Genomic DNA, 26,451 nt, shown 5'->3' on the forward strand with positions numbered 1-26,451 from the left:
CTTGGATATTTGGCTGGATATTTTTTCAGTGATTGTATAGTATGGGTGGAAGCTGCTCCAGTGTTAAAGTGTTTTTGTTTGGACTGGTCACTTGCTGAAACTGCACATGCATTTTCATAGTTCTGTGGTGTGAAATTGAACCCAAATTCACTCTGCTATTGAGGAAGTTGGCTGAGACTGAGCATGCCTAGAGTCTGTACCTCTCCCTTGAACATGTGCTGACCACAGAGACTAAAATGTGGCAGCTTCTTTAAAACTATTCCGTGTACTCTAGCTGGACCATTCCTTATTTAGCACACAACCAAATCCAGGTCCCCAGCCAGCGCGATCGTGTTCATTCACTTGTTAAACTTTCTTCTTACTCTTTCTCTTCCCTTTGCAGGAGAACTTTGATATCCCCAAAAAGCCAAGGTTTCACTTACTGTCCTAAGGACTGCCCCTTTAGGAGTGTAGCACAGCCCACACACAAACCTGGAATATGTCCAACTTGTTCTTTGAGCAGAATGTGAACCCCTGACCTCCCGGGCCTCCGGCAAGAGTGCTGCCTACTGAGCCACCAATACCCAGGCCATCAATAAGTTTTAAATGCCAGTTGCAGACTTCACAGAGATAATGACTTCAGTGTGTAAAGGTTTTGTTGTGGAGGCTGCAGTCTCACACATGGCGTGACAGAGTAAATATGCTAAAACCATAGAGAGCCCTTGCATAACTTGCCTTGATATAACAGTTTTTTTAATATGTTTCAAGGCACGGAATATTATTTAAAGGGACCCTGTTATGTAGGCTTAGGCCCAAAATGAAGCTATTATGAAAAGAATGTTTAGCAAAACCAGAAATATGTCCATGAAATTGTTGGAGTGGGAATTTCAGGGTAACCTCGCTTGGATTTAAAGTCGCCTGCATGACATTGCACTGTTGTTCTAGGGAATGAGAACCAGCAAATGAAAATACTGTTAAGTGAGAATCAGAAACTGAGCAGAATAAAGATGTTAGAAGGCTATTACTATTTTTATAACTTCTAAAAAATCTTACCTCATCCTGACAAGGATGAGATGAAAAAATAACTTCCAATTTAGTGGTTCAAAACAGCATTATTGACACAGGTAAAACCATGTATTTTCATTTTAATAGTATTTTTGACCTGATCACAAGTAAATCTTTTATTTTAAGTATTATAAAGGAAAGTGGATATGAAATAAGCTTTTGGATTTTGGCACATTTCAGTTTTATTGATGTTTCCTATTTAAAATTTAGCATTAAAAGTATACAAGAGATATGTTGATGTTTGCAAACAAAGTCTTATTTATGGACTTGGATCAGGAAGGAAAACATGGCCAGATTCAAGCTAAGATTTAGATTGTTGAAAGACTCTCAGGTAAATTGCATGAACCTTCTGTGGAGCACAGGCCAGGAACCCAGAACTCCTTTTCCCAGCTGAGTGCCCAAATCACTAGGCTACAGACTCTTGCTCCCTCTTGTGTTCTTTCTCCGGCCCAATGAATCTTGAATTATTTTCTGTACAATGAGAGAGCTTCAGTGGTAGAACTTTGATGTCTCCCTCTCCTTGCCCCCAGCATTTACTGCAGCCTTTGGCCAACTGATGGAACGTTCTGCTGAAGGACATTGCTGGGTCCAAGGCTGAAGAAGGAATGGGACGTGGGGATTTGGCTTCTGGGATGAGCACAGCTGCTGCCAGGCTAGGAATGACTGGTGCTCATGTGCTGTTTTAGAAAGAAATAGCACCTGAAGGATTTGTAGGGAGCCCACCTGGTTGGTGTTTATTAGGCTGGCTTTGAGAGTACCTGGTGGGTCAAACTCCACAGAGCAGCTGTGCAGCTCCCCACAGGATTGGGCAGAAGCTGAGCCATGAGATGAAGCACCCTGGTTGAGCAGGTAAACTCTGGCCCTGCACAGAGATCCAACTTCTGGGTCTGGCCTGTGTTACCATCAAAACCTTTATTGCCACCAGAAACATATCCAGGATGGGGTACGAGCATCTCTGGGAAGGAACATCTCCAGGATCATCATTTTGGCTACACATGTCTAAATTCTTCTCACTACCCATTTTGAATTCCTACATTTTTAGGCTTTTAATTAGTTTAACTTAACAGCTCTTTTGAATGTAGAACTGAGAGATTTCATCAACCTGTTTTTAAAACAAAAGTTAAATTTTAAAGAATGTGTTATAATTAGGCAAGATGACAAGAAGAATCTGTGATTCCAAAGTGCATCAACAGTTATGAACCAGAGACAAACAGTGTGTTTTGAAGCTTAAAAGTGAAATTGCTTGAACACATTAATGCTGTTCAGGCAGTACTGTAGAGCAGTGTGTATTAGATCTGAACTTAGGAATAGCCAACTAAATTGACTGTATCACAGTTATAAGACAAAAGTTTGTCAAAATTGCTGACAATTTCTAGGCTCTTTTTTTGTCCCATATATATGTTTTTATGAAGTCCTGCAGTGCAGGCCCTTATTCATGGAAATGTATTTATCTGCCTCAGTGGAACTATTCTGGTGAATAAGTCAATATCCAAGATCAGCTAGGATGAGTCTGGCTTTCTTTTTAATAGAAATGCTAATTTTAAAGATAACATCTGTGCATTATTTTTTTGTCTGAAGACCTACACACAGTACAAAATTGAAACTGTAGATTTCCTTGGCAGTTTTTCTATGATTGTTTCTACTTGTTTAAAACACTGGAGAAACAATGCGATTCATTGCACATTACTTTCCTGGTAGTAGATGTATCACCTAGTTTGGCATCCAAATGTGAGCTATTTCTGCTTTGTAATATGGTGAATTGGGGGTGGTGGAGGTGGGAATAGAAACTTCTATTCATGACAGGTGGTTGGTTTTAAAGACAAGTCTTTTTCTGTCATGCTAGTATCTATTTTCATTGCAAGGGAACTTTTCATGTAGTAGGAGAACACTGAAGTAGGAAGGATGCAGCCTGTACCCAGTTGTTCGTGGTTTAGCTGCAGTTCCTTTGGCAGCATTTCTGGTTCCACACACAGGACTTTCACTGTCCCATAATCTGGCTTTAGCAGGGCTACCATTTGCTCAGTATAACATTAATGTCTCTCCCAGTGAACAGAAGTTAAATTGATAAAGACTGTAATCATATTAATAATTCTGTGTGTATTGGTGCAGGGAACTGCTTAGCATGGTGGTGACTTAATTGCTTTAAAGTGGGTGTGAGCTGGTGTGTTAAAGGGGGTCTTTATGTACCACTGTTATGAATTTGGGATAAATAGCTAAAAAACACACTGTAGTAACCTACATGATGACAGAGACAGGTAGAGAGGACTGGATGAATCCTAGAATGGGAAAATTAAGGAGGTGGGAGGAAAAAAACATTGCTACAGAAAGCTGTGAGTTGGTGGAGTGCTAAATTTGGGAGGTGAGTCTTAAAAAATGAATACATTTTGTATAACTATGGATAAACTATATTACATGACTTTGGTTGACTTTCAGTCATTGAAGTTTGGGAATCCCTGCATAAGGCAGTTACAATAATTAAAAGTTGTGCTCAGTAAGCATCTTGATGAAGGCAATAGTCAGATGCGAGATCAGCTATAGAAGAACAAGCTAAGAAAAACAGACTTGTAGTTCAAATCACATGAAAATGGCTATTTCATTTGGGAACAGCATACTTCCAAGATTATAGAATGGAAGGGTAAAAGTAAATCACTGTAAATATGACTCATATGTCAGTGAAAGCCCACATTAAAGACCTTATCCTCCCAGCTATAAAAATAGTCAACTTCGTTCTGAGTTAGGTAAAAAAAAAGTAGTGTGAATGCTGTTGTGTTTTCCCTTGATCAATTTTACATGAAAACATTTTTAATTTTATTACCGATTTTGTTATTTTTACTTTATAGGAGAGGTTGATTTGTTTACAATTAGTAGCAATGATTTCTCAGCCTTAAATCACTTGATTAAGTTGAGGAGGAAAAGGTCTCATGGCATGGTGTTGCTGTCCTCTTTTTAGTGTTGCCACAAAGGAAGAAGATTGTGTACAAATGTCTGAAATTTTTTACATCTACTCTTGGAAATACTAAAGCTAATAGGGATTTTTCCAATTTAACAGAGTTTTTGATAGAAATGACTGCTTTATCAAACCTGAAACCTCTCTCATGTCAAGGGTAGTTTTAAAAAAATTCCTTTAGAAAGCTTTAATTTCAAATAGCAAATAATAATTTATTGGAAATGGAACTGCTTAAAAAGAAACCTTGAGAGAAATCTGCATTACAATACCCAGAGCCTAATAGTTAGGCATTATCCTTTAAGACATGCGACTTTGGTTCAATTTCCTTTTCTGAATCCAGCTGAATAGAGACTTAAATCCAGCTGAATATCTAATGCATCCAAGGCAACTGTCTTTACCACTGGACTATTGTCTGTAATAGGTTGGGTATCTCTGCTTTTGTGAAAAATGTGAAAGGATTTGTCCTAATACTAACACGACCTTTCTGAAATCTTCAGAATTCTTACAGACTGGGAAAGAACCTTTGTGCTTAGCTTTATTCATAACCCTCAGGCTCTGAAGGCATGCCTGTAATAATCATTATTTGATATATTCATACCAGGCAACATTTGTTAATCTGGACTCTAAACTAAATTTCAATCTCAGACTCCGTATAGAACTGTCTTTCCATGCCTCTGGTTATTCCTGTCAGCTGTCTCGGGTTTTCTGGTTTTCCTATATCAATTTTTTTAACAGTTCAACCAAATCTGCCTGAAAGTAGTACTTGGGTTATAACAAGGAATTTAACACCATTTTCCAATACAGCCTTTTGTGTTCTTTGCACACTCAACTTTATTATGGTAAGCTAACTCTGTGATCACTGCTGAAGACACTTCTGGTTGAAATATCCACTTAATGAAAGAAAAAAAAGTTTCCAAAACATGTTGAAAGTAATTTGATGGTGGTTAGGACATTGTTTTGGAGTCTGCGGTTGTGATGGATTCCATGAAACCAGAGGAATCAGGACTATTTGGTGGCCTGTCAGAGTGTAGGTATTCTTCTGAGATTACCAAAAGGGATCAGTTACCTTGGTAATGTGTCCACCAATATTTATTGTGTCTATTTCTTTACACAGGCTAGCAAACATTCATCATGTGGAAGTGTTGGTCATGATCAACTTGAGCTGAATTTAAATTGATGACCTAAAGGTTAAAGTCTCTGTATCCCATTGCCTCTGCCTTGGGCTGTCCAGTCTCTCTACAACTGGGTTTAAAACCACTTTTAGTTTATCAGTATCTTTGGAGGAAGAGCGCTCTTTAGAAATGCTGATCTGACAAATACCGTGGATGTCCTGTTAGAAAGAACCCAAACCAATCAATCTGACTTTTGCAGCTTGTCAATACTTTCTGAAGAAGGTTCTGAAAAAGTATTCAGATTCTTGGCTAGTAACTTCACCAGCCTGTTAGATAGCTTTAATCTAGTCATATGGGAACATAATGCAGTGTAGCAGCCCAGTGAAACATGAAACTATGAGAACAGCTGAATAAATTTAAACACATTTTTGAACATTCTAACCTTTGTCATAAAAATCTGATCATGTAGAAGAAAAACTAACTCTTGCTTTTGGTTTTGTTATTTTGTACAGTAGTTGAGAAGACAACATTTCTTAAGGCTGCTGACTTGAAAGCAGTGACAATTTCTAGAACTACTTTTTGCCCCATATGAAGTTTATTCTTTCTCACTCATTAAGGAATGAATCTGGTTTCTGTTTTATTCAATACTGTATATACATCTCACCCATAAATATTTAAACTGAGTAAATATAGAATCTTAAACATGGAATATGCTTTCATTCTAAACTGGTGGCTGTGGGGGAAGGTAAAAATATTTTATTCAAAGACTAGTGGTTCCTTTGGATGAAGGAAAAAAAAAAATTGTTTTGTGCTTGCTGTAGGGCAGCGAACTTTTTACCAGATTATACCTTTATTGTTATAAAGTTCAGACTATAAAGGATCTGTAGGAAAGGGTTTGCAGATACTCACTTCAAAAACACATGGCTAGTATTCAGCCCCTATATCTGGGGCTAATTTAATTCTTCTTCTCCATTCAAAGTGCCTCTCTCCTGTCTACAAATGCAGAACAGATTCCCGGGTAATTTTCTTTCTTGGAAGTACCGTCATTTTATTCCTAACTGGGAATAGCATGAAATGGAAATACATTTATGACTCTACTTAAAAACAAACACCAAAGAAAATAAAAGCAGGGATAATATGAAAGATAGTTCCATAACAAATTGATGCAGAAAAATGCAGAAATTTGAAGCATATTGAAAAAAACCCCACATTTTCAGCGGGAAGATTTCCTTTAGCAAACTGATTTTCGGAAACGGTGTAATGTGGCATACCTAGAGTAGTTAATAAATTTTGGCCAAACTGGTGATGCCAATTCATGGTTTTAATTTGATCCAGCAAGCAAAGTCAAATACATGTCTGGGTATGCAGCAGGCCTAGATGCTATTCTAAAGACACAATGAAGTGAGTTGCAAAATTAGAGTTTTATTAAACTGAATACAATGAACAGTGGATATTGTGCTTTAGACTGTTATGACTGTGTCACTCCTACGTGCATTACCCACTCTTCTTTCATATATATTGTACAGTCAGAAGTGCTGAGGGATATCAAGGTTGCATCCTGAGTCCTGCTAAGGTTTTTTTGGAAAAAGTCATGCTCTTTGTCATGTTTTGGAGTCCGAGGTTCAAGCTGTTGCTTGTATAGGTGGCAAAGAGGTGGACCAGCCTCTTCCATAGACTCTGAATCCTTTCCTGGGTAATATCTTTTTGAAATGCAAAATAAACTTTGATTATAAAAGGTGACAACGAAACTTACAAATGTAGGACTTTGTGTTTACAAAGCAAAATCAGATCAAGCCTCAAAACATAAATGCAAAGTAGATAATATTTTATTATACATTATAAATATGTAATTAGCTGATGAGCATGAATATTCTTTGGTGATTTTGATGAGGTGACAGAATTTATTTTAAAGGGGAGAAAAAAAAATCCACCCATTAATTTATTTTTGTGTGTAGACCAAGTACCTCAACTGGACAAGTGGGGAAGACTGTTTTACTAAATTTAGTATTGCTTCTAATTTTTCTTTCTTTCAGTTTTTTTTTTTTTTTCACGTGAAACAGGAAGTTAAAAAGTATTTTCAGCAAGATCCAGTGTCTCTTAGTGACCTTTTTCTGTTAAACCTATATTTATGGAGCACAAAGGCAAGAGTTTTTTTTTATTTCTAAAAGGCAGATTGGGATATATTAGTTTGCCTACTGTAATTAGCATAATAAAGACTTTTTTTGATGTAGAGTTTTTTAAACAGCTTGGTTTGGAGCTGTCCTGTCAAGGTCTGCTGGCTGAAGTGTTACAGTAATGAATCCTCAATTCAAAGATGATTTCTTAGGAGTGTAGCTTTGTTCTTCTGTGCAGACTGACAGATACAGAGAGGACAAAACCTTTTTTTTGGTCTTAGATCAATACAGTCATGAACATGCAAATACTTGTGTATGTTACCACAGCTCCCATAGAAGCACCATTCATATGTTGGGTTTTTTCTCCCATTTTGATTATCTGTACTGGCCCACAAATTCAGTCTGTGTTGGCACAGAGCCCTGAAAAATCAAGGCAGACAGAAACTGTCCTGTCATGTCTCTCAGTGCTTTTATTTTCCAACTCTTCGAACCATCCTTCTGCTGAAATTCTCCACTTCAGCTTTGTGGTTACTCTAAGTACTTCATTTTACTAAATTTGTTAAGTGAATTTAGACTTCTGAGCTCCAAGTACCATTTTCACATGAACGTAAACTTTTTTGTTCCTCTTTGTGGGCATCTTAACTCTGCTGTGCAGAATGAAGTACAGTCCCTTTCTCTGTAGTTGTAATGTACTTCATCAGTTTCCAAAAGACAATAACTTGCTTTATTCCCATTTTATAAGGATTAATTATACTCAGAAAAAGCTCTCAAATAGCAAACAGAAAAGGAAACCAGATGTTGCAGAGTTATTTAACCAGTGTTATTTGCAGACAAATATTTAAGCTATGTGATTTAATTTTTTGTGGAACCTTTAGAAGCTGGCTAGTGAGTGAATAAAACATCCACAGTGTATGTGAAAACATATTTTACCTGATGATATCATTTTTTCACCTATTACAGGTAAATACTTTTTCAGTTCTTGGCAAGAAATTTGCAAAAGTATTTGATTAGAACAGGAACAATCCCCAAGGCATATTGTGTATAGAGTCATAATTTATAAATAGGCTTTTGTTGCATAAAGTGCAGTTGTGCATTTCCAACAGTCTCAGTTTTCTGTGCACTGTTGAAATGGAGACATGATAAACCTTTGTGCAAATTTGTTTTTCTTAGAGATGCAGAATCAAATAATGAATCTTTAGAACAAGCAAGTGAATTCATCATCTGAACACAAATATTTATCTATGTTTCAATGAGACCAAGCTTCACTCCTGGAAATGTGTTTTGCAAAACAGATGAGGGCAATTTCTCTTATAGCAATGCTTTGTATAGGCAGTTAAAGGCATATTTAAAATGTGGAACATGTTCCTAAAACTGATCTGTTTTAGCTAATTTTCATGGTGTTTAGTACCTGTACGATTTGTAAGACATTGTTCTAAAATATAGAAACTTCCTGTTCTAGACTTTATAGGCCAAACAAGAATATCACTTTCTATTTTCTTTTTCATTGTTTCTACACTCTTAACATCCAAGTAATCCTGAACTGTGCTGTCTTTCCAAATTTGTCTTCTAGTTTTCCTCTTGAGTACCGAGAGCTTTTTGTCTGCCAAACCCTCCTGTCAAAGATAATCAGCCTCATGTCATTAACAGAAATTTTCTAAATGAAAAATGTTCCAATATTCCAGTTACTAATATCTCAACACATGCATGGATATGCCTCATATTCTACTTTGTCTTCCTAATTTGAGGAAGCACCTTTTCCCTATTTTCTATTCAGGATTTCAGTCTTTCTTAGAGCCTCTAGTGACTCTTCATTCTCTTATCTCTTTTCCCTTTACATCCTTTTCCAGCTGCAATATTCCTTCCAGTGTTTCAGGCTCATTTGATTTCTTTTCAATTCAGTCTCTTTTCCCTTCTTTCCTCATTAGTAACCTGCAGGCTCTTCAAGCCCTCTTTTTCCAAACTTAAAACCTCACTTTCCCTGGTTACATCATTTCTCTTGCCTCTTCAGCCTTTTCCTACTGATCTCCCGTGGCCACAACTGCCACAGTTGTGTTACAGAAACTTCCACTGTTCTCTTCTGCCCTTACAATTTCCTGTTATTTGGTCTGTGAAAGTGCTCAGCTTGATGGACTTTCAGCTGAACATAATCAGAAGGAAAAAAGTATGTAGTTTCTGTCATCAGAGATAATAATAATCTGTTCCTATTTTTAAAATACCATTTCCTGTTTATGGGAACCCATTATTGCTGACAGGTTATTGCAAAGAGGCATCATTCTTAAATATGCATCCATTTTTAAGAAGTTTTTGCCTTTTTTTTTTTTTTTTCACTCTATGCAAGATTGTTTTCTTTATGTAACTATTTCCCTTGGCTAAATGTAATTTTCAGGATGCGATGATAAATGTTTAATAGTTCTTGTAAAACTCTTACATTGTCAGTCTCAAAGTTTAGTGAAACACCAATGTTTTCATTTGATCCCAGCACTGAGGAATGTCCAGCTTTCATCACAACAGGGTTGTTTAATTCTGTAGAAGTCTAAATACTCTGCCCTTGGGAGATACCTCATTGTCACCTGCTCCTAAATTGAAAATTATATGTTCAGCCAAAGTTTGCAGGGGAGGGTTTAAAGAATATTTCTTTTTCTTTACCAGGCATCTTTGATATGAGACAAAATCCCTTCAATGTGAAATAAATCAAAGCCTGAGAAGCTATTAAACAACCCTTTAGTTTAAATATACGCAGTTCTAGATAACAAAAAATATGTTCCATCCTGCCCTCGTTCTTTCTTTCTCTATTCAAGATGTGTAGATTTTCAGACAGTTCTATTGGCTACATCATGAGCTTCTAATCACTAGCACTTTTGTTGATAAATAAAATGTAGTGCTAGATAAATTTAATTAGAACACATTCTCAGCGAAAATATTTAGAAACATTTATCTTGAACAAGCGGTGTAACCATCAAAGTCAGTAAGTTAATGTAATTCAGCATAAAATATTATCAGAGCTAAATCCTTCCTAAACAATTAACAGAATCAGTTTAACTTATGATGTCAGAAACCCCTTAAAACTGTATAGTGCAAATACAGCCTTGATTTACTTGTGCATAAATAAGAACCGTTGTCATGTTCACCAAGGTGCATTTGGCTTATGCCTAAACAAGAACTTTTTTTTAAATAATGCCCTGTTTATATTTAAGAAACATAAGATGTAGGGCCAAATCAGATTTTGTTCGAAAGGAATGAAGGAATGCATAAATAAATAAATTAGAACCTAGTTGAACAATATTGTTTTGAATTCTGTAGGATTTTTTTTTTTTAATAATGGTTGAGATTAAGAGCAGGTAAACTCTTCCAGAAGATATGGCTCCATAGGATGAAAAAGGAGCATAAGGCAAATATTACAGAACTAGTAAATAATTTTGCAGAGAACAAGAGACAGAAAGAAGGAAAGAGATGTTGAAGTGTTTTAAATATATTTTCCTAGTCCTTGTACAACCAAGACATCCCAAAATAAAAACCCTACAGAAAGCTCATGCAAGCCTGAGGTATATTGTAACTCTGAAATCTTAATCTGTGCATTTTAAAACAGAAAATATATTGGAATATTCTGCCTAGAATCTATAAATCTTAATATAGAAAATATCTTGGAATATTCTGCCTATGGAATAACAAGAGTTTGTTATCTGGGCTCAGAGTTTTCCTGTTGGTACAGAACTCTGATTTTTCTGTCTTCCTAATCTGATGGCGGTACGTCCATTTGGCTGGGGAACATTTATCTTTTTAGAAAATACCTGTAACAGTTTTTCTGCTTTTCTTCCCCCAATTTTTCTTTTTTTCACTTATAAGTACTTCATTGCTTAGACTTTGTTTTTAAAAGAAGAAGTAATTCTGATGTCAGTGGATGCTGCCCTGCTGGCACAGGGCTGGGCATTATTGGTGGCCTTTTTATGCAGCATCAGCCATCTTAATCTTGGGCGTCTCTTCCTGATACTAGAAAAATGCCAATTAAAGAGGTGATGATTGGGGAAGACCTAATTAACAGAGATTCTCATCATGGAACTAAGATAAATATACTATAGATTTATCTTTCTGCCTTCCCTCCCCTTCAGATGGCAGACACGGATATAAAACTTAAATTGTCACAAGGTGAAAAGTGATTTATAGAGAGAGTTGTGTGCCCAGGCTGAGAATATCCATGGATTTGATAGCCACAGCAGAAGATAATACTCTGTAATTCTGGACAGAACTGAGAAAGGCATTCTTATGTGCCTAGTTAACAGAGCTGCTGTGGATCCATGTCTTCTAACAGGAGGTGTAAGGAAAAAATCCTATTTAAGGAATTTTTACCTTAGTCTTGATCAAATATTTGCTACAGGGGCTCACCAATGAGAAAGTAGCAGAAAAATATATCTAACTTATCCCATGTTCAATACTAGTCAGATAATCAGCAAAGAAGCATAACTTGATATTGTCGTCATGTATTATGAATTTTAAAAATTAATTATTTTTATTAATTTTAAAAATTAATGATAAAATGTATGTGACATCTGTTCCTATGAGTACTGGGGACTTTACGTACAAAACTAGGAGGTTTTAGATGATTTTGTGCTACATTGCTTTTTAAATAAAACAAGTGTCTACTCTGCCCACCTAGAGGTCATTTCATTATATAGAATATTAAAAAATATATTTATCTATGATCCTGACAGTGTAGAGCCACGGGTTGGAGTATGCAGGTAAGGGCTGTGTGTTTGCATGTGCAGTGAGCAGGGCTGGTGTGTGTTTGTGTGTGTACACAAACATGTTCCTTTGTGTACACGTGCCAGTTCAACAAGCTTGGACAACGCCGTGCAAAGAGCTGTCAGAACTCGTTTCCAGGTTCCAATCCTATTTACAGCCTCTGGGCATTATTTTAATGTAAATAACAAATGTGGGGGGGAAGGCCAAGATTTCCACTACGGGTCCTTATTTAGGGCATTTTCACACTGCTTTATAATATGGTAAATTTATTCCCATGATGGACAGCACTGGACAGGACATGGCTGACGTGTCAGCTTCCAGTTTGACAACTCTTGTTTGATTGAACTGGGCTTTCTAGAAGTCTAATCCAAAGCTTGCTCTGTAGTGATTTTTGTCAGATATTCAGATTTCCTAGTATTTGATACCTTTTTTTTCTTGTTCGTTTTGACTGTATTTTTATAGTTTTTTTTTTTTCTGGTTTTTGCTTTCTGTTATCGATGCAAGACAGGACTTCAGCACCTCCCCTTATCCTCCTATTGAGAGATTTACTATTCCTATAGAGAACTTAGAGTTGTTTTATACATATACACCAATTTAAGAATTCTCTGATCACTGAAGCCTTGCATCTTCCAGACAATATTCAACTCCTCACAACCTGACATACAAAATTTCAAGCAACATTTTCAGTAATGAGTATTTATTCAGTACAGAATTATAAGAAATGTTTCATCAGTCAGACTTTAGCCTTTGCATATCTTAAATAAAATAGTTAATAAAAAGTGAATCTTTTTATTAACTATTTTAGTGAACCTCCTGAAAGAAGGCCCATTTTATATGACCTTTTTCTCCACTGAACATAAGATTTGACCCAAGCCTGTTACAAGATTCCTGATATTGCACATCTTTTAATCAAGAAATATGAATGAAAATTTTAAAGGGCTCTCTAGTGTAACTGTTTCATCAATTAATTAGAACTTATCACCAATGAAAAACTTGATGTATAATTGTTACTTAATGTTTATAAATGTATTTGGTACAAAATGCCTATGCATGAAATGCATTTATATTTATTTAACATTGAGTCTACATTTAGATTACGTTTATTTTAAGATTCAGGAGAAATACAGAGTATAGTAATTGTTTTTTCTTTCAACCAGAAAAACATGTAAATTGAAAGTGGCGGAGGTTGCCAAATTCCTTAGTTACACTTACTTATTTATTAAATCCATTCCCAATATGACTTAAGAATATGATATTTAAAAAATAAAAAAACAGTATTTGGCAACTTTAAATTTGTATGAGACCAGGACTGATTTATTGTAGCACTGAAACAATGGCAATCACAGAGCCATCTAAGTCCTTCCCTGCTTTTGTGTCACTCACAAGGAAAGCACTTATCTGTTTTCAATTTCTAGTCTGCATTCCTGCTCTATACCCTCAGTTTGGGTACAGAAGGTCTGGAAATATACAATGGGAAATCAGAAATTTCTTAAAACTTACAAATTAATTTTTTAATTCCTCATAAATCAGTTAGTAATTATTAATATTACAGCATGAAACTAAGCATTAAGAGACTATCTAAATTATAAAATACAGGAAATTAACTGGTACATGAGTTGCATTCTTTCTTTCAGGGTAGAAGGGCATAGCATGACTATCAAAGCTCAGTCATGTATGACTCCCAGTGAGCACTGTGCCAAATGCATGCACAGGTAGCTGTGCTCTGGGGATGGAGCTGCAGAACAGGTAGCTCTGAGAAAAGGATATTCCTTCAAAAGTTTTAACTTAGCACTACTCAAGATATGTAGTTAATAACAAAAACAGCTGCACAAGCATGCTTGGATGCCAAAATGAAATTGATAAATCTGCAGTGACAGATATCTGTGATGAAGGGATCTGCCATTAGTGGATTTTTTTTTCTTTAGTGATCATCTGTATATCTAGAGCATCTGGCTGAAGAATAAAGCTCCATGCTGAAAATCAACTCGACATTTTTTTATTAAAGTAAAAAAGAGCTATAATTTGGTTTAGTACTTTGTTAAGAAATACTCTGAAACAGCAAAATTGGTAGTTTTCCCTACCTTTTTTGTAAACTGAGTAGTTTTACAGCAAAAATCTATGAGCAGTGTTAGTTTTGTCATCACCAATTCCTGCAGCAAACATAGAACAATCCATGTACAAACATAGAACAAGTTTCTTTTGAAGAAAAATTAATGCTGTGTATATGACATAAGTAATTGCTGGAAAAATCACTGAATTCTTAGTGTTATGGCTTGGGTAGGAGTGTGATTTCTTATAGCTCCACAATTCAACTTTCATTTAATGGCTATAAAATTCTCTGAAGCAGGAATCATGTCTATTCTTATAAATTTTTTGTATTATTACTAGGTAATTTTCAGATGTCAGCTATATTTCCCAGTCCCTGTGCAAAAGTATGGTCACAAACTATACTGTTTTGGGCAGAATTATGGGGGAACAGAGGGTTGTGTTCAGTGTATGCAAGTTTGTGTTTCTGCTGAACACTCTGAAAGTTCTTTCCTTGAGCAGTATTGAACTGCTGACTGCTGATCAGAGGGTCACGTTCATCTCCTGGGTCCTGGAAGTTGTCCAGCTTCCGAGCAGACACTCATAAATCCAAGGAGTCTGTTCTAATTCTGAGAGCAGCTGGAAAGTGCAGTAGCAGATGAGAGCTTGGACTGGCTCATGGGGAAATAAGGTATGCAAAGAACAAACACATTAGTTTGAGATTACCTTAGTTAACCAAGTAAGGAAATGTTCCTTGCTCAGTTAGGATTGTCCACAGTGATGAGGGATTTTCCACAGTAAGGATGACTGCTTTGGCTAATGGGTTCAACCAATGTTAATATCTGGATTTGGGTTGCTTGGGTTCTTTTCTTGGTTAGGAGTTTCTTCTGTGGCAAAAGTAATTAGCAATTAATTTTATTGAAATAACAACTGTAGTAAATGACTGTAGACTTGTTAACAAAACTATTCCAGCAGGTGCTTATATCTAGATTATGAACCATACAGATGTATTCTTTTCCTAATTGATGTATAAAGCAGATGGATGGATGAATAGAGATGGAGTTTTATTTTAAAAATTCCCTATTCTTTAATGATAAATCAGTGCTGCTTTTGGAGAGGGTTTTTTGAGCACTTTGAATTGCTTTCAACTCATGTTCCTTATTGTCATGGATCAATCTTTCTTTATTGGTGGTCATTACAAGCTATTTTTACTTTCTTCTTGTTATGATATGTAACAAATTAGGAAAGTAAGTCCCTTAGGCTAGATGGAAATCTCTACTAAGTCATCATACATACATCATAAATGCTGTGATAAATGCTGAAACCCTGTGGAAATTCTGGCCTGAAGTATTTTGGAAAATGTTTCCAAAATCTGCTGTGCTCTTTTCTTCTTCCAGATTAGTGGTTTCTCTCAAAATGCAGGTTAACTTTCTAATTTTTTTTCCAGTTCTATGCTAAACTACTCATGTACTTCAAAATTCACTGTGCATAAAAGCAAAGCTTTTATTAATATTTGTATAAAAAAATAACAAACAACTAAGCCGTGAGATTACAAATGCCATTGTGTCATTCCTATTTCCAAAACCAGTCACCCATACAAAAGGTGGTATAGTGCCAGTTTCAGAGAACCTAACGTGAGGTGCAAAGTGCAGAGTCCAGGGGAGCAGGGCTTTTCTGGGAGCCCAGGAGGAGCCTGCTCTGGGTGGTCACTCTTGGTCCCTTCTCTGCTGTCCCCTGAGCAGTGGGAGCTGCCACTCCCTGTCACTCCCTGTGCTCTGGCTGTGCAGGTGACAGCCCCTCTCTCCATCTCTGTTTCCCAGCTGAAGTGCAGCATTCCTTCAGGCTGCTGAAGGAATCAGCAGCTCAGGAGCTGCTGGGCAGTTGCTGGAGCTGCCCTTTCCATGGAGCAGCAGCAGGAAAATGCAGGTTCCCCTTCCCCTGGCAGCACCCCAGAGTGCCAGCGAGGCAGGGCTGTGTCCCACGGGAGTGCCAGGAAAGCAGCACCAGTGAAAGCATGGCAAGCTAATCATCGAGTTCGCCTGTGCTTCTGAGAGATTGCTTTGTAAGCAGTGTGACATCTTGCTGTGGGTGTTAGAATACTTGTGACATTCTGTAAGCCAAGAGTTCTGTTTGGCTGACACCATGACTAAAATGTTGTACCTCAGCACTGTCCCTGATTGCCTGCACAAGAGCCTCTGTGTGTGTGTGGCTTTCAAACTCTTGGAGAAAAGTGCCTGGGCACACAGATAAGAGAGAAATCTGCTTCATTTTCCTAGGACTCGGTATTTGTTGCCAGTTTGGGCCTCAGTGTCTTCTAGTGTATAAAAATTATCTTTACATGGGAATAATTAGGAACATTTCTGTTGAAAAATTGAAATTTGTTTCCAAAAAAAAGTTTTGAAGGATGCAATACAGTGTGCCAATTCCGGTCAGACTTGGTGAACAGATGTGCACTTTCTCTGAAAAAGAGGGTTTTTTGAAAAGTTTTAAGCATTTGTTTTGTTCTGTAGATGAGTCAAGTTAAGAAAAATTCATAGACAAGCACAGTAGGTTTTTTACCAGAGTGTTGAACCTTGTGTGCACAAACCAGCATATACTTTTGCATTTTTTTTCTCTTATAATATGTCTAACTTTACTGCATGTTTGTATGAATTTACATACATTTCATATACATATGGTCTGTCATTTAATTCTCCGCTGCGTCATTACACAAGAATGCCAAAGCTGATTCTAATTGTTCAGCAAACTGAAGGAATTTAGGGAGGTTGCCCAGAAATTCAACGTTTCTTAAATAAAATACATATGTATTTCAAACCTTTTAACAGACACGTTCTGTGCCATACCCCCTTTACTAATATTAAAATAAGGCTTATCAGCACAAGCTGCATAAGGTTGTGCTGCTGGAGCCAAATCCTGGGATCAGCATCCAGGCCACGAGCCTGCAATCAGTTACACTTATGTTGAACTTCATGCACATTTGTCATTCTTTTGAAATCAGCAGGATTATTCACCTCCATAAGACAAGTATGTGTGGAACTGATTCCGTGAGCAGACCCTCCATTTTTATTGGCTTTGTTATGAATCTGAGAGCAGGAAGAAAAAAAAAAACAACAATCTGCATTAGGAGCAGAGAATTTAGCTCCTAGGGATTGCACTGGAGACAAAACTGGCACTCAGGCTGCTGGTGTCAGTGAAAGAGAAAAGGATCAGACAGCTGACACGCTTGGGCAGTGGTGGGAGGTGTGTTCTGGGGATAAAAGAGATTTTGAGAACAGGAGAGCAGAAAGTTACTCCGTTGGTTCCTCGGCTGAGCTGAACCTTTTGAGCTCCTGTGAAAAATCACAAGCACATCACGAAATGGTAGGAATGGTAGGAAAACAGTAGAAGTCTAGAAGGAACGATTATAAAGGGTTTTTTTTTTTTTTAGTTTTTAAGTTCATAACATCTGTATCTAGTAAATGTTTTGATCCCTGAGTTTCCCAAGCAGTTTAATTGAACCTGCAGAAGGATGTTTTTTGGCTCATCCTAAATGATAACATTAATATAATGTAGGAAACATTTTCTCTTCCCTAGACACCTATTTTTTACATCATTTCTGGAAGTACTGTATGCATTTTCAGAGTCACGTGCAGCAGTATCAGAATCTTTTGTTATCTGTGCCAGTATTTAGCAATAAAATTTTAAATGTATATGCAAGTATGATATTAATGATCTAATTTCCTTTGATCCTTGAGGAATTTTGGTTTGCATATTTGGGATTGAGTCTTTTCATAATAATATGCAAGCCCTCCCTTCACTGCCCAAGTAAAAGTCCAATAGCAGCTCTGAGGAGGTCGGACAGGCTAAATTAAATAAAGGAAATCTTGTTGCATTGGATGAACGTAACTGCTGCAGGTAATTAACGCTTTTCATTTTGAAGAATGAGTTCAAGCACTTGAGGGAAGTTGGAACAATATTTTATGTTTTATTCCAACTAGTAATGTAGAAAGGAAATGAAATGAGACTAATTTTATTTTCCATTTTTGCTGTCTCTCCTCTCTCTCTGTTCTTTCTCTTGTTGAAAAACTATTGTCATTTATGTCATTAAAACACAGAATTATTGCCCCCAGACTTTCAGTGAACCACAGCTGTTGACCTTTTTTGTCAAAAGCTTTGAATACAAAGCTACATTGGGAACATTTGTAGCCTGTGGACCATGACAGTACTGTAGACTTCTCTCCTGTCCTAACAGAAGAGAGTGCCAGAGGGTGTGCTCACATAGTGACTACATTATTTTCTGGCAATTGTGGTAAAGATTTCCTTGCTTTGGGTTTTTCTGCCTCCTCTCAAGTGTACAGTCATCCTTCAAACCTATTATACCACCTTCTGAAGGCTGTGGCTTTGTCCCTTAGGCTACATAATGCATTGTGTAAAATGTTTGCCAGTCCTGTACAGATATTAAATTAAGCATTGAAGCTTAATATGAAGTGTGTAGGTACTTGAAGCTGGATTTAAAAGACATCTTGATTTCCTTCCTGTGTAACAGTATATTACATTGAATGGGAAAGAGAGTTAAAAATTAACCTTTTCCAGTACCAAGAGTGCTAATTTTCAGTGAAGACCTATGAATATTAAAGTAAAAAATTGTGAATACTAAGCATGTGAAAAATTCAAGATGTCTTCACTGAAATATGCCATAAACTATTTTATTTTTCTGGCTGAATAAAATAAGCACTTACGAGCAGTGCACACCAGCTGCTGCATCTGTAGGGAAACCAAGTACTTTCCCACAGTACATGCTGTATATTTCATTCTTGCAGCATTTTATTTTGACAGGTAATCTTCATTCTTCTGCATATGGAGACAAAATTTAGAGGCTAAGTAAAAAGTAAAAGCAATATTCAGTGTGTTTCACAGTTTCTGTGAATTTAAGTAGAGCCATAATTTTATTGACAAATATGAGCACATGTAAAGGTCTCATAAATACAAAGTCTACATGTAGCATGAGATATCAAGTTTGGACCTAATTTCTTCCTTCTCTGTGCAGTTGATATTAGTCTTTCTCTTGTGAGTGTATGAGGAAAGCAGAAAGGGTGGTAGTGGAAGGGAATTCTGCTTTTTTTCTTAGGCTAATTTTCTCAGTGAAACTTGATCTGTCTTGGTTACATTTATGAGACTTTGTGAACAGAGAAGGAGCAATGTGATGTGAATGCAAAAGTCACGCATTTTCAATGCAATTCATTAGATTTCACTGCAACTTATATACAAAAAAAAAGAAAAAAACACCAAAAAACCCCCAAAAAACCAAGAAAAAAACCCCAAGCCAAATCCTTTCATAACTGAGGTTTCTAAGCATTACCATAATTGTAAGCATACACTTATTCTAAATAGTCTTCCCTTAGAGAATAAACAGGTACATTTTTTTGAATCCACAGTCAAGTCCACTTAGAGGTGTAAGGAACAGAAATTGTACTTGCAATTCAACTGGTATTTTGAAATTATTCTGGCAGAAAAGAGGCTGCCTTTCAGAAAACTGTTTTCTATACACTTCCCCCTCCCATCCCCCCTTTTCTATAATGGGACAATGCACTTCTTTCAGCTGAGCCTCGAAGTTCTTGAATATCCTGAAAATCAAAATCGGGATTGATGCTGGAAATGTATGCACGTATCCCAGAAAGTTTAACCTGTGACCCACAGGCTTTTGGTCACCCCAGATCCCAGGAAACAATGCCAGGCACATCAGGCTGCAGTGATTAAACAGGAATGCAGGCTCCTCTGCCTTAGGTAAAACCAAAGAACTACAGAGATGTCCAAAAGACTTTGTAGCAAAAAGGATGAAGAGCAGCAGCAGGCGCTGAAGACATGGTTTGAGACCATTTCATCCAATAACCTCTTCTAAATTTACAGCAATTTTACTGGAAGAGCTGAGTGTTTGAAATGTCTACAGCTATTTATAATTAGAATGCCTGTTTTAGTCTTATACAAGAGTACAGTCGTTAAGAAGATAAATGCCATCAAATTCCTCAGGGGTGTGTGATAGGGTGTGGATCTCTGGCTGAGGATGCACTTCAAAGCCCAGGGATGAGGGAGGGTTCCTCAGTGCTGAAGACTGTGATGGGAAAAGGGGGTAGGAGCATCAGGACATTGGCTCCTGACTGATAATTCTGAATAAAGCACTTATGTTGAGTCAGATTTGTGGCAGTATTTGAGTAGAAAAAGTACATTGCTTCCACTCAAATCTATCTTCTTTTCCTAATTTAATAGATAGTTATACTAATAAGAGGTACAAATTCCTTCTTTTTCTTTTGATGGCTGACATAGTGTATCAATTTTATTTTCATTGTAATTGCAGGCAGAATGGCACAAACCGCACTATAGGAAAGGAATAAAATGCTATTTGTATATATGAATTTACCTGTAGATTCTTTGTAATACACTAGGACACAAAGGGGGGGTATATTTTGTGATCCTGTCATCCTGCAAAACTAAAGCTATAACCAATTATAATATATAAATATTAACATGAGGACTTGTTATTGAGCAGCATGGCAGTGAAAATAGGTATGGGCTAAGTAAAGAGGTTAAAGCAGTACATTAAATAATGCAAGAGGAATCACACAAAGAGCTGAGAACTGCAATTCAAAGTAACTCAGATCCAGGAAGTAGAGGTGAAATCCAGTCAGGATTTGGGGATCATACCTTTCATATTGGTGTTTTCTATTTATATTGGTTAGGTAATTATTGTTAATCCCTAGAAAACAAAACAAAGCAAAAAACCAACTTAGATTAATAAGAAGGCCCTATCTGCTCACTTGTGTGTTTTGAAAGCAGAAGTTTCAAAACAGGGGTTACCGAGTTATAACATAAATGTCTTTTTTTTTTCTTAACCCAAAAAACCCTGTTCAAAACAATATTTTTTGGCTTTTACTTCATTCAAAGTCTTGATAATGCAAAAGGAGCAGGCAGGGTAGGAAAAGATGTGAGAGAAAGAGCAATCCAGAGTTTAAGGTTTCTATGAGTGCATGAGATGGGAGATTTCAACTCCTGCTCTTGCTACCTAAGTGCATTCATTAATTTGTTGTGCATTTCATCTCTTGAATCTTTTCAAGGTGATCTTTATCAACTTATTAAGTAATTTTTTTTCCGAGAAAAGGAATCTCTGTATCCAGAAAGGAAAAAACAAAAAAAAAAAGCCTTACTGCTCTTACTGAAGTGTGTGGGAGGAAAAAAATTATTAGAGCATAGTTTTTGAAACACAGGGTTAAATTTTTGAGGTCATATGTGGGATGTTAAACACTGAGAAATATCCCAACTCACATGTGCCTCTCCGCTTTGCACTCAGTGTTCTCTGTGTCCCAGAATTGAGCTTTATCAGGGAATTTTGTGTTTTGTTACTTTGATACTGTGCTAATATCAGAAACACATCAAGGCAAAATAATTTTTTAGAGAGAATTGGAAGAGACTGTAAAGCTCAAGACATGGTCAATCTTTAGGGACAATATTTTAAAAATAAATAGAAGAAAATAAATCTCTCTGGAAGAAATAGCAAACAAGTATAAATTGACAGCTTTTCTCCCCATGTGATATTCTTGGAAAACAAAAAACAATAATGAAAACAAATTATTTATTTGTCATATATAAATTAGATTAATAGGCTGAGATATTTTTGAATTCTTGACAAAATCTAAATCAGTATATATATGTGTTACTAAAATAAAATACAATATGACAAATCTATCATATGAGCAAAAGAACATTTTTGAGCACATTAGATGCAAAAACATTGGAAACTATTCATCTGATTTAATTGTAATCTTTTGCCAAAATCGTTAACGCATTACCTTTGAAGAGTAATTGGTATAAAGAATATCCTCAAAGAGGAGCATTTCCACATGCCTAGGCTTTATTTTGCCCTCATTAGACTTTATTCTGAGTTAAATATTTCCTGTCTATAGCATAAGGATTATTCTTGTTCTGCAAATATCTTAACCTATTAGTTTTGTCACATTATGTTCTCTGATGCCTTTTCCAGATGTAAATCAGTTAAGGACAATCAAAGGGAACGTTTAAGCCCTTTAATGTTTTCAGGTTTGCCTTTCTCCTTTGTTTAACCAGACAGGTTGGAAACTCATTCTGGTCAGCCTGTTCATCAGGTGAAATGGGCACATTTTTAAGCATTAATTGCTTTCAGGCTGAATAGGAATATGTACAATATGTACAATATGTACAGTGCAACTGAAGTTCAACACAACCATGAATTAAGGAGTGATGAATGCTAAGAATGGAAGGAACCTTGGGCAGTGCTGTCATCTACATTACTTTTAGTCCCAGCTTTGACTGAAGGACTCACTTAAGGAAATCCTGGTAGTTTAGCATGATATTTATGCATTTCTGTGTGACCCTGGTTTGCAGTCTTTCTCTGCAACTTTGAATTGATACTTTTTTGAGTTAGGCCTTAGCTGTATGTGCATCACGTTAAATCCCTGGTCATTAGATGCTCAAACTAGATAAAATCAAGACTTGTTTTTATCAATTTATATCATAGTCAAATGAACTGATGCCATTGTCTATGAACTCGATTTATTTCCCCATGAGCTCAAGATCAACTAGACCCTTAGAAGATGATGTCACAAAATGGAAGATATATGAAAAATAAAGTCTAGACTTACTATCTCTCTCTCTTTTCTCTCCCTCCCCTCAACATCCTCTTTTCCTTGCCTACATTATCTCATGAACTTTGCTTCTCACCATAAATTTGTCTGATACTGACATTTCCAAGATAGTAAGTCTAGACTTCTGGAAACTCTGGAGACAAATGAAAAAGTCTTAGAGGTGGTTCTTAAGTGTCTTGGGCAGTGTTCCCAAGGCACCTTTGACAATCAGTGTTACTTTCCCATTTCCACTCTACAGTTAGAGGTCTTCTCCATTAGCTTCTGCCTGAAGCTGACCCTATGGACCAGCCAAACCCTATGAAAGAGATTTTGTGGGTGTGTGATCCAGCAGGACATTTCCTTAACTTCTCATGGCCTCTATAGTCACGACTCTTAAGGATCTTAGGATCACACAGCTGGGGAATAATCCTGGCCACACAAAGCCTGGTAAAGGACGTTGGCTGGTTTTGCCTGCCATTGATCAGTCACTGGCTGACTGCAGGTACCACCTCTCCTGCGAAAGCAACTTTACCTGTTGTTATCTGGGCACCTGGATGTGATGGGTTTGGACACTCTTGTGCAGCCAGAATGAATGCTTTGGCTGGTACTTAGCAGGATTTTATTTGGGTTTTATTTTATTTGTTTCGTAACAGCTTGTAAAGTACCAACAAAAGCCAAAGGAGCAGAATTGCATGAGGGAAGATCTATTTTGGTAAGACAGGAGCCCAAGGGCCACAAGAAGGAGTCAGGCTGCCTGCAGACACACAGTGTGCAAGCTCATTAAAAATATCTCCCTTGTTAATGTCTTTTATCACTTACTGCTAACGAGCCTTGGACAGATAGAGCTTTGAGGGATGTCATCTATTTTTTTTAAAGGAAGAGTTTTATCTGACAGTTAGTGGGTTTGAAAGTTATAGCAGAGGATCTCAAAGCCTTGGCTAGGTTCCCCTTTTTTCACAGATATTATATTGCTTTGTGATTAAAAAATGTCTAGAGATGAATATTCCAAGAGGTCAATTCTTCCAGGTATCAGATGTTTTCTGACAACTAAAGAATTTAATCTTTGGGACATGAAGAAACACTGCACACCGCAGGTCTCCAAGTGTGGCAAATGTTACATTTCCTTTTGTGAATTGGAATTAATTGAATAAATAAGAGTTAATATAATAACTCTTCGGATGTATATTTCCATCCATTCTGAAAACCTTAATTGCCAGTGAGTATGTGTTTAGAAGTATAAAATTATGTAAGATAATGAGTTCTTCTTTTCAAAACCTACGAGCTCAAATAATTTAACCAAGTTTTCAACTCTAGTGTGCTTTTTTCCTAATGAATGTCCATGATATATTGCCTGTATTACACATAGTAGACTTGAGTATATTTATAAAGATGCTTCAGAAGTGTGTTTGGGTGTCTGTAATGTAGTCAGTGGTGCACAGAGATTTGGTTCAGAAGTGCCTGACAGTGCACAGCCTGCTGGCAGTAACATCAGCAGCATCAGCAAAGCCCTGCTCACTTTCATTTCCTTGATGTTAGATGTGCTTTTCCTTCTAGTCAGCACTGAGGAACCTGTGCAAAAGCTTTGATTCATCTGGCTGTGTGTTAGTTTTCAACCAGGGTCTTTGGGTGCACCAGTTCCCCTTCTATGTGCTCTGCCCATGTGTTCCTTTGACCTTTCTGGGGAGGTTGATGGATGTGTTTTTAAGTATCTGCAAGTGAATTGTAATATATGCTAAAATTATATATTTTTGCAATAATTCTGCCAAAATGAACTACAGTGGATGGCTTGTGTCCACATTACTTTGGAATGTGCATGCTCATAAAATTTTACACCGGACATTTGACATTTTGCCAACATTCATTTGCTATCACATCACCATCACTTCCTACTTTAAACTTGTTAGTACCAAGTGCATGTACAGTGCTTAGGACATGGTGCATTTAAAGGGGAAGGGGAGATGAAGTCACAGAGTCTGTGTGGAGGTGTACATAAGCAGCATAGCAATGTTTGGGTTTTGTTCATCCCGCCTTAGGCAACTGCATGAGATAGGTAAAAAAAAAAAGAAAAAAAAAATCCATAAGTAAACCTTCTGGTATTTCTGGTATTTGCATTCTAAGAGCTTATCTCTCATTAAGTTAAGTACAATTTTTGCCAATAACAAGTGAAAGCTTCATTAATATGCACATAAACTGTAGTCCAGGAAATTACAGGTCAGAGGCGTCTCTGCTGTCGGAAGAATACAATGAAAAGACCTGTTTTCAGGATTTTTTATTTTAAAAAGTATTTCTTCCTTAAAATATAATTATTTTGGCAATAACCTAGCTGTTTTTTTTGTTCATAATTCTTTTGTATTCAGGTTTGTAGCACAGACTAGGGGCACACAATACAAAAACATTTCAATTAATATCTATATATACCATATGGGAAATCTGCCACACACCTACACATTCTTACCAGCAAAGATCTACACATCCACAGGGGCAGGAGGATCAGATGGGCTTTTCTGGAAATGCACATCCTTCTTGTCAGGATGACCTTTAAAGGAGATGAATTTATAAGCCCTTAATAGCAAGGTATTCTCAGTTGTAGGGGATATTTTGGAAAGAGAAAATTGTATTCTGAGGGGAAAACATATGAAGTTAGGAGGAGAGAAAAAAAGTTTCTATTAGTTTGAAATAAAAGAAAAATATAGAGATAGATAAATATAAGAGGAAATAAAAAAGGAATGAATGATTCCCCAAAGCTTCTGATGATTCTTCAGTTGTCCAAATTTTTGTACTTTACCTGAACCATCTAGACTTTTATACTGATTTTCTATATTATGTCTGTATGAGCTCATGCTATAAGAAACAGAAGTACTTGAAAGAAAATGAATAAACAAGTCTGGTCTTTATTAGCAAAAGAAAACAAAGGACTAAAGCAAAATTAATCCCCTTTGTAACCATATAAAGTTAAGAGGCACAGCGTTATGAGACAAACAGCAGAACAATTACATCTGAAGTCTGTAATAAGATTTACAGTATTATATTTGAAGTAGCTTAAAACCATATTTATGAATGTTTTGCATTTTATATTAGTCTTATGGAAAGATATAAATTTTCCAAGGTTTCTGTACTTCAGGAGTAAAACCTGTAGAAAAAGATAACTTGCTGCCCTGCAGTCAGTTCAAAATTTCCTTCTAACCCCAGTGCTGCTGGGCTTTGCTCCTTCATTGCATTTATTTTGTGCCATGCAGTCACTGTCTGCTTAAAAGATAAATGTCAGAAATTGTAAGAGAGTCCACATTTCATATATAATGGTCTGTTGCTGACCTAGCTCTGAGAACAGAAATGCTTCTTGTAGTGGTCCAGGGCATTATAGTGGTCTTTGAATATTTGAGTAACAGGCATGTAAGATAGAAGAGGTTGAATGCAGGAAGAAAGGGATTGTAACAATACCAACTATATTTTTGTTTCTTCTGAAACTCATGATAAATTCTTTGTAGCATCTTTTCTAGGCAGAAGCTTTTCTTCTCACCTTGCTTCTGGAAGGCACAGACCTCACCCTTCTTCATAGGTTTTTCCCGTGGTAAATAGGCAATGGACAAACTATCAAATGCCATTTATTGGCAGAGTTTGAAGGATTCCCTCTGATTTTCTTACTGCAAAACTTCATTAGAACTCTATCCAGAACTGAGGATAGCAGGACTAAAATTCAGGCTTTGGTAGGATTTGGCATACTCCAGCAGGGAGGCTGTGAGTCCTCTAAAGCTCATACAGCCTAAAAGCCAGCTCTAGGTCTTGACCAGGAATTATGCAAGTGCAGTGGATATCTTCTTTCTTCAATGTCTTTGGAAGTAAAT

At 36.7% G+C, this 26,451-nt stretch overlaps 1 protein-coding gene across 17 annotated transcripts in view; it reads left to right on the forward strand.

The window, feature by feature from the left end:
* Positions 1-26,451, forward strand: part of ERC2 (ELKS/RAB6-interacting/CAST family member 2) — a 404,176-nt gene that overhangs the window by 346,108 nt on the left and 31,617 nt on the right. The gene's annotated exons all lie outside the window — the stretch shown is intronic.

The sequence above is a fragment of the Taeniopygia guttata genome, chromosome 12, assembly GCF_048771995.1.
Source record: "Taeniopygia guttata chromosome 12, bTaeGut7.mat, whole genome shotgun sequence".
In the NCBI taxonomy this organism is placed as follows: domain Eukaryota; kingdom Metazoa; phylum Chordata; class Aves; order Passeriformes; family Estrildidae; genus Taeniopygia; species Taeniopygia guttata.